Raw genomic sequence first — 11,961 nt, 5'->3', positions numbered from 1 at the left:
CGAAAGATGTACAGAAGTAAATAAAACTATGTCCGCCACGATTATTTGAATTCTTTCATAGCTACAATGACTGTAACATCAATACGCACAATTGTGTGTGTTGGGACTATTTAACCGGCATATGGTAGTTTTCGGTCGATGTTTGTGGTTACGATTCGGAACAGATTATGGAATAGGTAAGTCATTTTATTATTGTACTTACGTATTATTTTTACAGTTTGTTTGTTTGTTTCGTTTTAGGGCTTACTGACAAGGAAATTCTAGTCATATTAAATGACTCTGAAGTGGAAGTGTTCAGTAGTGATGAATTGTTAGATACTACTTGGACTCTTCCAACAATCAAACCTAGACTTGGAGAAAGCTCCGAATTTTCTGACGAGGCGGAAAATTGTAACAATGCTTCTGCAACAATACTACCAGTTGCTCCAGAAATACAGGACAATTTTCCCAGTCAACACAGTAGAAAGAATTCTAAAAAAAAAAGTGGAAACACATTGTCGTTTGTCCACTTGGAGAAAAATACCATTCACCTCCTAAATTTTTGCGCACTCAGAGAGTGAGGTAGGACAGGAAATTAAAACTCCAATGAGCTATTTCAGCGAGTACTACCCAGAAGATTTTTTTCAGTTAGCATCTGACTGCACTAAGATTTACTACTTTTCGAAGAAAGGGAAGTTGCTTCATACAAATAGCCAAAAGATACCTACGGTGTGTGGTATGCATGTACTTATTGGATGCATTACATATCCTCGTACACTTATGTACTGGCAAAAGTCATTGCGTATTCCAACTATTGCAGATTGTATGCCTAGAGACAGCTTCTTCACTCTCAGAACAGCACTGCATGCTGTGGAAAATTCCACGTGAATCAGAAACTAATAGATTGTGGAAACTACAACCTGCAATTAATGTTGTACGTAGTGCTTGATTGAGACTTCAACGCCTCTCTGAAAATGATTATTCCATTGATGAGCAAATGGTACCATTTACTGGACACTGAACATCGTCTGAGTATGTTCCAAACAAACCGTGTCCTTTGGGAATTAGAAACTTTGTTTCGGCAACAACGAACGGTTTTGTACTTGATTTTGAATTTTATCAAGGTAAATCAACTCCTCTGCCAGATGTTGCCCTCGGTCTTGGGCCATCTGTAGTACTTCGTCTTGCTCAAACATTACCTCAAGGTGCAAAACTATATTTAGACAGATATTTTACAGCTTTGCCATTATTGCAACAGTTACCTGACCTAGGGCTGGAAGTAACAAGACCCATAATGAAAAACAGTGAAACCAGTTCACCTGACAGAAGAAAAAAGACTGAAGAGAGGAGAAATGGAAGAATTCTGCAGGGATGATGATAAAATAGTCATTGTCCAGTGGAAAGATTCAAAAGCTGTGATCCTTGCCTCTACTTGTACAGGATGTGAACGTGTAAGGAATGTTGAGAGATGGAGTAAACCAGAAAAGAAGTACATCTTATTGCCATGTCCTGTAGTCATAGTGAAGTACAACCTGTGTATAGGAGGAGTGGACTTCTGCGACCCAATGATGGAGACCTACAGGACTTTCTTGAAGACAAAAAAGTGATTCATCTACTTGATTTATCTTGCGTCAATTCCTCGTTACAATACAAAGTTGAATGCGAAGCCAATAAAGTACAAAAGAAAAACACTTTAGATCTTCTTGTATTCCGACAACTGATTGGGGAAGCGCTAATATCTTCTTCTTCAGGACAGGAACATGAAAGTGAATCCGATGAAGAGCCATCATATAAAATGTACAAACCAGCAAACACACCATGTGATGAGAAGCGGCTAGACAGATATCATTACTGGCCAACTGTTGATGATTTGCCTTCAGCTCGTTGCTGTAGGCAAAAAAATTGCAAGAAGAGGACGAGAAAAAGATGTCTGAAGTGTAATATTTATTTGTGTTTGTCAAAAGACAGGAATTGCTTTCGTGAATATCACTGCAAGAAATGACATAAATATGTAAGATAATCCCGACCTACACTATTGTGTGGGTTCAAAATCTGGATCAAAATTTAAAAAATAAAATTTTCTAAGCAATTGGTCCACGTTTCTATATTTTTTAGTTACAGAAATGCATTTGTTTCAAAATTTTCATTTCAAATTTTGGTGGGGTCTGAAAGGGCTATCACGTGAACGTGTGGACAAATCAGAAGCAAGTTCAGTACAATTGGCGTAATTTCCCCGGGACTGGTACGTACTGTACCATCTGACGCTTGTACCTCATTCCATTTGTGTACCATATGCTACGTCACGTACATCAAGCTGCATCAAGGCGAGCTTCTAGCAATAACATACTGGCAGCCACAGCCAGGAATATCAAAACCTGGCAGTCGGAAGAGCTAAGTCAGCGTCTATCAGTGGTAGCTGCATGTGGAGGTTTTTCCTGGTGTAACAACCAGTAGTCTATTTTTGTATCTTACTAGTAACTGACTGAATTACTTTCGTAATAATTGTCATGTTTTATGGTTTTAAAAAGTCAACACTGCCTTACATATGATGCGCGTGTAAAAACAGGAAAGAAAGAGAGGTATTCGTTATTGTATTTATATAATTCACTAATGTTTTGTACTGCTTTCAGATTCACAACAGAAGAAAGTTTCTTCACTAAATGCCACTCCACGTGAATTTCGATAACACAATACTTAGCTCTCAAGTAGACGTATCTTAGCAGCATACTTTAGCTCACAAGTAGACCTGGTATAAATGTTTTAATTAGCTTTAAGACTTACTATATCTTTATTATTATTTCTTGTAGAATCAGAACAAGGTTGAAACCGACTATGACTCATAAAAACGTGATTTTGTCAACAAACAAGAACTATGAGAAGTTAAACGTCATCTCCTTTAACTAAATGTCGATTTTCATATAAAAAATCAGAATTCTAGATTTAATCTCCGCTTAGTTGCAATATAAATTAACCCTAATGGGAATAACAAGCTGTTGCCAAATGAGCCATAAGTACGCTAATGCCCGTGAAAGCGCCGGCTATAATTGTAAACTGTGTTTTTACTATGTCATTATAAAAAGTATTTTAACAACGGGTTGCGAATTTTAGAAACATGTGTGTTCATTCTTTTAAAAGCTCTTATTGTTTTCCATATTTATGCAATGTCAGAGCCATCATGAATGGTCTTACTATCTACGTCTTGCAGAGAAATGAAGTTTTATGCAATTTTAAATGTATTACGTTCGGGAATGCATGAAAATATACTCCAGTTGAAACAGAGTCGTTCTAACAAATATCATTACCTTCTTCTTCTCCAATCCATGGAATAGATTACTTAGCTTGGCGGCTTGTAGCTCATAGCGATTCTGTACAGACGATCTCGCTGCATTCTTTATAATTAGTTTGGTTGGTTGACTCTATATGTTTTAAGTTTGCTCTTCAAATCGAGTATTTGTCCCTCTGTTCTTATTTGATTGTACCTTATTTTGCCCATCAGAATGCAGTCTTTCTCTCCCTTGAGAAATTTCGTCACATCTGACATAATTTTCCTTGAGCTTTTGTTAGACAGTAACATTTCACCTACATATAATACTACTCGAATCTCCAGAGTTTTATAAAGCTTTAGTTTAATTAATTTTTGTTGTTATATTTCAGGGTGCTGTGACTTTTTCGAAAGATACGTTCAGATTTGTAAAGTTATTTCTTTATTAAACGATATATTGTTGCGAATATTTCACATCCAAGATAGTTAACTTTGATAACTGCTCCAAACTTTGCCTTTTGTCGCAATTTTGGATCACATAATGTTTCTCTTGAGAAATGTCATGATCTTTTACTTACGTGGAGATATTATCATCCCATATTATTGTGCTATATTTATTAAGATTTATACTGTAAATTGCAAAATTGCAAAATAGCAACTTTGTCTGCATCTAACATAGTACATAAACTTTATTTCAGCAAGAGCATTATACCATAATTGAAAATTTGTTTTCATCTTAGTGTCACTTCTTTCATATAGGAATTACGCACATTTCAATATACTGCACCGTTATAAACGATATCCCTAATATGAGAAAGCTTGTTAATAATCTGTTGCAAACATGTCATATGTATATCAACGCCCGTACTGTAAGCGTATCAGTTCTAATTTCTATTTGCGATTTTAATATGTCATAACCGGTTACGACTATGAATCACATGCATTTTAACACCCGTAATAAAGTTGGTTATTTTCTACAGTTTTATGACTGTTTTACTTCATTATGCGTAATTGTTTTCCCACAACATGTATATAGATAGTGCTCTGGCTCGCCCAAAAAGACATATATGTCTTTCTGGCTTATTTTGTGTGTACTCGATCACATAGTTTAGAGTAACTGAAACACACCCAACTCACTCTAACTTATGCCACACATCTTGATTAACCAGGTCTAAAAACTGAGAATCAGGACTTCGCTTCATAATTAGCACGGCATTTGGCCTGAAATCACTCCCCATTTAAATAGAAATACAGTTAGTTGGATAATTTCAGTTGTTTGATAATGATCAGATTCCGTCAATTTTTTACCAAATCGTCCTCAAAGGTGACTAAAATAGAAAAAAATCAGTAATCAGCCTTAGAATTTGGCAATAATGATAGTAGCTAAGCGGAAAGTCTTCGTAGCCCTATCTAATTCCTAAGATAATCTTAGTGTCAAACAAAGTTCTTCATTACATTAATGAAACAATTATCTTTTTATTAACTAAACGCAACACTTTTTAGCGCTGTCTCACAAACTTCGTTATTAGTATACGATATAGATTTCGATTCATCAATCCACTGTCTTGCACATAACTGATACCAAACCTGAGAAGCAATCAAAGATACAAGTGTCAACTTTTAACCTATTGATTCTTGGGTTAAACTGTGAATGTCGCATCCGTTGCAATTATGAGGAAATCACACATGAATTTACAGAAATCATTAGGAAATCATTTATAAAAACCGTACTTACGAAGTGCATGAGGACACAATTTACAAAAGCCACGTTTAAAAATTTGAGTAGATCTATGCAGAGGAACAGAATTTTGTTAAGTGAATGAAGGCACAAGCCAATTCTTCTATATAGGGGTTACAGTATTGTGTAAAACAGATGAAAAAGTGAACCGAATTTGTAGGGATACAAATATCTGTTTCTTAATTGCTGAAATTTGTACTGAATGAGCTTTGTATCCTTTCCCATGATGTATAGGACTTCTGCATGTGTGATGTATCTGTGATTTTCTTTCAAGCACTGTTCAGCAAAGGATGAATGTAGATCTTTAACTTCCATTCTGCTTTATGCGATAATTAAAGAAGCGCCACATCCCAAACAGGCACAACATTAGACAAACGATCAGCAAGCAGCAACAACAACATGTGAAATGATGGCAGACTCTTTGTGTTTGACTAGAAAACAATACAAAATGTTTGTGTAACACCATCCATCGTAATAGTCGTGTTAACACGAAACAAGCTAGAGAAAAGAAAATACCTCAAAAATCATAACTGACACACTTAATAACCCGATATATTGCGATTCCAGTAGGAAATGAAAAATAAAAAGGAAAATAAAAAAAGAAACGTTTTGTCCCTTGTAGATGACAAGCTGCAGATCGCAGAACTATCAGAATAATCCAATAGCTTCAAGTGAGGTATGCCGACAATTTGTGTAACATCAAAATCGTTAGATTTATCTTCAATCAGCAGTTTAGTACGATGATATATGTCTCGCCTCTGTTATGTATGCGAACTAATGTAATATATTTGACACATAATAAGCGCTCCTGTGGCAAATGTAAATATGCAAAAATTAAATTAGAAGACGCTGTTTTGTATACAGCGGAATTCCTCTCCAAGTTATGCAATTAGTTTTGAAGACATATATAATTTTACTTGGCATAAAACACTGTAACCCAATAATTAATATCCCTGACATAATTTCACTATGTTACAACACATCTGAAAACATGTAACTCGTAATCTATACAAACGCTCCACAAAAAACAACTGCGTGTTTCACAACAACATAAAAACAGTAGAAAATGTCCGAAACTTTTTATAGTGCTTCCTATGGCGCATTCCTTCATGTGATTCTATAATCGATCATTATATAGTAACATCGTCCAAGAAACATGCTCGTAGGTAAACCACCATTCAGGTACTACCGAAAATTTGTTTCCGTCTTAGAATGAGATTTTCACTCTGCAGCGGTGTGTGCGCTGATATGAAACTTCCTGGCAGATTAAAACTGTGTGGCGGACCGAGACTCGAACTCGGGAACTTTGCCTTTCGCGGGCAAGTGCTCTACCAACTGAGCTACCCAAGCACGACTCACGCCCCGTCCTAACAGAATTACTTCTGCCAGTACCTCATCTCCTACCTTGCAAACTTTACAGAAGCTCTCCTGCGAACATGTTTCCATCTTACTCTCACTTCATTCATATAGGAATTACGCCTCTTTCAGTACATTGTACCGTTATTATCGCTTTTGCGTTTTGTACCCTTCTAAACTATGGTGGTTTGACTCTTCTCTGTCTGCATGTATACGTACGAGGTATGTTCAATAAATAATGCAACATCTATTTCTCTGCGAGTTTCCCTTGAAAAAATGCGGAAAGTTTTTGTTGGACAACATGGAATATTCCCACTTCTGCCACTGTAGTTCAATAAAATACCAATAGGTGACGGCACTATACGTAGCCTTCAATATAGTTTCTGTGACGGAGGTACCATCCAAGAAGAAAGCTGCCATTAAGCCTCTCTTGGTCGAAAATCAGAGCATTGTAGATATTCATAGGTGCTTGCAGAATGTGTACAGAAACCTCTCAGTGAACATAAGCGGGATGAATCATAAGGCGAGACGTCTTTCATCATCGCAACAAGGTCTGGCATACTTGTCCAGTCTCCCGGCCGGACGCAGCCAACTGTGCCTCCTGCAGTGTTGGAACGTGCGGATACTCTCATTCGAAGCAATCGACGGATCACAATTGAAAAAGCTCACTGGAAAACTGAAAGTCTCTGTTGGTAATAATGAAACACTCTTCCTTCAGTTGAAGTACTTAGACGTGTGCGCCTGTGTTATTCGCTTATTGTGACAATTTTTGTCGAACATGCTCACAGGCGATGAAACATGGGTTCATCACCTCAATCCATCGAGTGGCGCGACACCACCTTTCCTCCGAAAAAAATGTTCAAAGGTGGACCCTCAGTCGGTAATCTCATGGCAACGGTCTTGTGCGACTCTGAAGGGGTTATTCTGTGTGGTGTCCTCCCTCATGCTGTAACGATCAATTCTGAAGTGTATTATTCTACCCTCAAAAACTGACTAGACGGCTCCAGCGTGTTTCTCGCCACAACATTTGGGTGATACCTTCTCCATGATGACACATGGATTCACACAAGTCACCATATCCGAGAGGAACTCACGAAATTTCACTGGTCAGTTCTCCCTCAGCCATCCTACAGCTTGGATCTCGCACCTTCCATCTTTAATTGGTTTTGCCGACTGAAAGAAGTTTTCCGCCGGCAGCAGTACGTGGAGGTTACTGGTGCAGCAAGACGTTGACTCCGGCCTCTACCAGTGGGGTTGTACCATTCCGGCATACAGGCCCTCCAAGTAAGATGCCGCAAGGTCGTCGGATTGACCGGAGACTATGTTGAGAAAGGGGATTTGTAGCGATAACAGTGGGGGAAAATGTCGTGTATTGGAATACTGAATAAGATAAACTTGCTTTCAGAAAGAAACAGTGTCACTCACGCGCAACATGGCGATTACGTGCCTTGCATACCAAAAATGCGGAAATATCTTTAATAACACTTCGTACTGTGCTTTATATAGGAAGTCAAAGTCAAAGAAAGTCAGTTTATTAGTACTTTAATCACATGTCCGATGACGGCGTATGTTTATTGAGTATGTAACAGTTCCGACAAGCCAAAATTAGTGGAGCACTTTTGCATTAGAATACTCTAGTTCGAAAGTTTCATTGTCGGACGTCAGGCGTTGTTGTTGTTGTTGCTTCGGTCTTCAGCCAGAGACTGGTTTCATGCAGCTCTCCATGCTTCCCTATCCTGTGCTAGCTTCATCTCCAACTAACTACTGCACCGTAAATATTTCTGAATCTGCTTCATAGTTTATTCATCTCTTGGCCTCCCTCTACAACTTTTAACTACCACGCTGCCCTTCAGTACTAAATTGGTGATCCCTTGATGCCTCAGAACATGTCCTACCGACCGATCCCTTCTTCTAGTCAAGTTATGCCACAAATTCTTCTTTTCCCCAATTCTATTAAGTACCTCCTCATTAGTGACGTGATCTACCCATCTAATCTTCAGCATTCTTCTGTATGACCACGTTTAGAGGCTTCTATTCTCTTCTTGTCTATACTATTTACCGTCCACGTTTCACTTTCATACATGGTCACATTCCATACAAATACTTGTACAAAATGACTTCCTGATACTTCCGCTGGCATTATATTTAACATATTGCACCAGGCCGCTCTTATTTCGCGTGTCATGTACGTTTCACATGTCCTCATTGATTAGATTTTAGGTATAATCTGTGATTCACTAGTTATTACTCTTCTTGATTATTTCTGACATATCTGAATAATGAAATGATAATTAAATGGACACCCTAGCTACAAACAGGCGTTGATGTACTTCATTGGGGAGATGATGAAAATGTGTGCCCGACCGGGACTCCAACCCGGGATCTCCTGCTTACATGGGACACACACTATCCATCTGAGCCACCGAGGACACAGATGAATAGCGCGACTGTAGGGAATTATCCCTTGCACGCTCCACGTGAGACCCACATTACCAACATGTCCACACCACTAGATTCGTAGTGCGCATAATAAATGCAAAGCTGCATGGTCATCAACGGTAACTGTTCTTTCGGGAACAGACTCTACTGTCATATACAGTTAAAACTTGGCTTCGCGGCCATTGACCTTCTTGTGCGAACGCACATGCTATGCCGAAATCGTACGGGACTTGGTAGATGATTCTACCATCTATTAGGCGCACTACGAATGTAGTGGTGTGGACATGTTGGGAATGTGGGTCTCACGGGGAGCGTGCAGGCGCAATATCCTCTGTGCCCTCGTTGGTTCAGATGGATAGAGTGTCTGCCATGTAAGCAGGAGATCTCGGGTTCGAGTCCCGGTCGGGGCCCACATTTTCAACGTGTTCCCAATGAAGTACATCAACGGTTGTTTGCAGCTAGGGTGTCCATTTAATTATCATTTCATTTCTAACAAAGCTACATGGTCATCAATGGTAACTATTCTTTCGGGAACAGATCCTACCATCATATATATGGTTGTCTTTCATGTTTATTTACTGTTGTCACATTGTCATTCTTTGATGTTCATGTTTTACCGAAAATATGAAATAGACGAAATTGCAGGTGTTTTTTTGTACTTTTAGCGCTGTGGTATCGGAGTGTGAGAACTGAGGGTCACAATAACTATACACTGGGTCAATGGATACACCAATTACCGTCGGATCACTGAGGTTAACAGTCGGACCAGACTGGCACTCGATGGGTGACCTTCCGCGCTGCCGTGTGCTGTTCAACTAGTGAGGTACATCCAAATGTCTTGAAGGTAATTGAGGAGCTTCTTGAGCATATAGTAGAGGCTTCTAGTCACTAACACGTGCGCTGGCACCAAACGATTATATTTGCATCCGATGACACCTATCGGGTGAGGACGTCTCGGCGGTCAGTTGCTTCCACTCATGTTAACAAAGAAAAACGAGATACCCTTAACGTCTAGAGATAGGACATACTTACAGGACATGTGCATCAGTATGTTTTGCGGAAAGGATTTACATTTGAAGCATGTCGGGCAGCCAGCTCAAGGTCAACATCGATATCGCGGCGCAACGCCATCTACCGGTAGAACGTAGCTGTAAACGGAAGGTATTGGACCAGTGTGACTTGAGCAGACTTGCAGTATGCCTCGCAGGGTACTGCGAACATTACCGTAAAATCAGTAAGTCTGGAAGAGGGCGCATTAATTGTATGAGAGAATGTGATACATCCATCAATAAAATTGCTGCTCGTATGGGACGAAGTGTTTTGGCAGTGCAACGGGTGTGTGCAGAATGGTTCACGGAACGCCGTAGAACACGAGGAGAGTCGCCACGTCGCACCACCCAGACCACCCTCCGAGAAGATCGACACTTCATTCGAGTGGCATTGCAGGAGGGATCTGGATCCTCTTCGGCGCTGGAGTGATAGTGGAACCGTTTAACACATCGCATACTATCACTACACTGAAAGTCCATCGCCGTTGATTATTGCATGGGTTACGTGCGCTTCGTCCACTTCTCCGTGTATGTTTGACGGTGTTCAGAAAAATACTAGACGGCAATGATGTATGGAACGACATCGCTGGGGACCGGGATGGCATACGATAGTGTTTTAGGATGAATCCAGATTGTGTTTGAAAATAATGATGGCGATTTGGATTGCCGCAGACAGGGGAAGCGAAATCACAGTTATTGCTTTCACACAAAACATACAGCGCTAACACAAGGCCTCATGGTTTGGGGTGCTGTAGGGGATAACCACAAATCACAGTCGCTGATTGTCTCGAGAGCTGTGACCAATGTGACCGTTGTTAAAGACATCCTGCGACCTGTACCCATACTCTTTCTGTACAATACCCCCGACGCCACTTTCAGCTAGACAATGCTCGGCCACATGTTGCCGAACTACACTCCTGGAAATGGAAAAAAGAACACATTGACACCGGTGTGTCAGACCCACCACACTAGCTCCGGACACTGCTGTACAAGCTGTACAAGCAATGATCACACGCACGGCACAGCGGACACACCAGGAACCGCGGTGTTGGTCGTCGAATGGCGCTTGCTGCGCAGCATTTGTGCACCGCCGCCGTCAGTGTCAGCCAGTTTGCCGTGGCATACGGAGCTCCATCGCTGTTTTTAACACTGGTAGCATGCCGCGACACCGTGGACGTGAACCGTATGTGCAGTTGACGGACTTTGAGCGAGGGCGTATAGTGGACATGCGGGAGGCCGGGTGGACGTACCGCCGAATTGCTCAACATGTGGGGCGTGAGGTCTCCACAGTACATCGATGTTGTCGCCAGTGGTCGGCGGAAGGTGCACGTGCCCGTCGACCTGGGACCTGACCGCAGCGACGCACGGATGCACGCCAAGACCGTAGGATCCTACGCAGTGCCGTAGGGGACCGCACCGCCACTTCCCAGCAAATTAGGGACACTGTGGCTCCTGGGGTATCGACGAGGACCATTCGCAACCGTCTCCATGAAGCTGGGCTACGGTCCCGCATACCGTTAGGCCGTCTTCCGCTCACGCCCCAACGTCGTGCAGCCCGCCTCCAGTGGTGTCGCGACAGGCGTGAATGGAGGGATGAATGGAGACGTGTCGTCTTCAGCGATGAGAGTCGCTTCTGCCTTGGTGTCAATGATGGTCGTATGCGTGTTTAGCGCCGTGCAGGTGAGCGCCACAATCAGGACTGCATACGACCAAGGCACACAGGGCCAACACCCGGCATCATGGTGTGGGGAGCGATCTCCTACACTGGCCGTACACCTCTGTTGATCGTCGCGGGGACACTGAATAGTGCACGGTACATCCAAACCGTCATCGAACCCATCGTTCTACCATTCCTAGACCGGCAAGGGAACTTGCTGTTCCAACAGGACAATGCACGTCCGTATGTGCTCTAGAAGGTGTAAGTCAACTACCCTGGCCAGCAAGATCTCCGGATCTGTCCCCCATTGAGCATGTTTGGCACTGGATGAAGCGTCGTCTCACGCGGTGTGCACGTCCAGCACGAACGCTGGTCCAACTGAGGCGCCAGGTGGAAATGGCATGGCAAGCCGTTCCACAGGACTACATCCAGCATCTCTACGATCGTCTCCATGGGACAATAGCAGCCTGCATTGCTGCGA

This window comes from Schistocerca gregaria, chromosome 6, assembly GCF_023897955.1.
Source record: "Schistocerca gregaria isolate iqSchGreg1 chromosome 6, iqSchGreg1.2, whole genome shotgun sequence".
In the NCBI taxonomy this organism is placed as follows: Eukaryota; Metazoa; Arthropoda; class Insecta; order Orthoptera; family Acrididae; genus Schistocerca; species Schistocerca gregaria.
The sequence above is the reverse complement of the archived record's forward strand: the minus strand, read 5'-3'. Positions refer to the sequence as shown.